Here is a 1,608-nt window from a genome sequence, read left to right on the forward strand (position 1 = left end):
AAGACACATACCATACGATATCACTCATATGTGGAATCTAAAATATAACACAAATGAACTTATCTACAAAACAGACAGACTCACAGACATACAGCACAGACTTGTGGTTGTCAAGGGGGATGGGGGTGGGAGAGGGAGGGATTGGGAGTTTGGGATTAGCAGATGCAAACTATTATATATAGAATGGATAAACAACAAGGTCCTGCTGTATAGCATGGGGAACTATATTCAATACCCTGTGATAAACCATAATGGAAAAGAATATAAAAATGAATGTGTGTGTGTGTGTGTATAACTGAGTCACTTTGCTGTACAGAAGTAATTAACACAACATTGTAAATCAACTATACTTCAATAAAAAGTTTTTTTTTAATTTTAAAGGAATGTTTGGTACCCTATCAGCAGGGACCTGACCTATGGGGTAGACAGGGGAAGGTTCTAATAAGGGAGCACTTCCTTGAACTGAATTTTGAAGGCTTAGTAGGAATTAAGCGAAGGGGTAGGGGGCAGGTGGTCAAGGGAAATGTCTTGGCCACAGGCTGGTATTACTGTCATCCAAAGAATAAGCAAGACAGAGTGGCAAGAGGACAAGCTGTCTGGGTCAGCCAGCGATGTCCCCAGAGGAACATCACAGCCCAAACCCAGCCCCGTGGGCCTTCCAAACACCTGACCCCACCCAGTGCCATCTGAGGGCACCCTTCCCAGGAAGGCCACATGCTCCTATGGACCCCAACTCCCAGCACCTTTAACTCCAATGAGATACTTTTTTGATCAATTTCTTAAACAGGGTCCCAGAAAATCATGGGGGAAACTCACTTATCCCACAAAACCAGAGAGACTTACACACACACATACACACAGAGAGACACTCACACTCAGACTTGTGTAAGAGTTTACAAAAGGCTTTGCCCAAGTACTATCAAATTTGAGTTTCTAGTTCAGACAGTTCTTAGAAAAGTAAAACTATTATCCCCATTTCACAGTTGAGGACCCTGAGGCTCAAAGAAAATGTGACTCTTTGAGAGGTCCATTAGAAGGGGCAGAGCCAAGATTCACAGTCACAGCACCCAAGTCCCATTGTCTTCCGAACGAGCGCAGTTTCTTCCTAACTGAGAACCACCTGGGAAACACTGAGCCTGATTCTTTGTGACACAAACCCTACCAACTATGCGATTTCTAAAAAGTTATTTGTTGGGGTGATTCTTGTCCTGCCAATGCAGGCCGTCCTTGAAAGAGCCCTTGGTCCTCCAGCCAGGGAGACTTCTTGGGCTCATTTTCTAAAGCACACTTACTTCCTGGCTGGAGGCCTTAGGGAGCTGCCTTGAAAAGTCCTACAGCCACTTACTTGGAAAGGTGATGCTATTCATCCAATTCAAATCCATAGCCGTGCTTTGAACTATTTTTTAAGCCAATGTGGAGAACCTGGAATCCTTCACAGGGCCTCATTAGTTCTGAAACACCTTAAGTCATTTTCATACTCATGGAGAGAATGCCCCGAAGCCCATTCAACAGTGACAGCTCTGAGAGCCTGTAAGGGTCCAGACACTTTACAGGTGTCCTGTAATCGGGATGACCAACTGTCCTGGTTTACCTGGGACCCAGGATTTC

Source organism: Lipotes vexillifer, unplaced genomic scaffold (assembly GCF_000442215.2).
Source record: "Lipotes vexillifer unplaced genomic scaffold, Lipotes_vexillifer_v1.1 scaffold351, whole genome shotgun sequence".
NCBI lineage: Eukaryota > Metazoa > Chordata > Mammalia > Artiodactyla > Lipotidae > Lipotes > Lipotes vexillifer.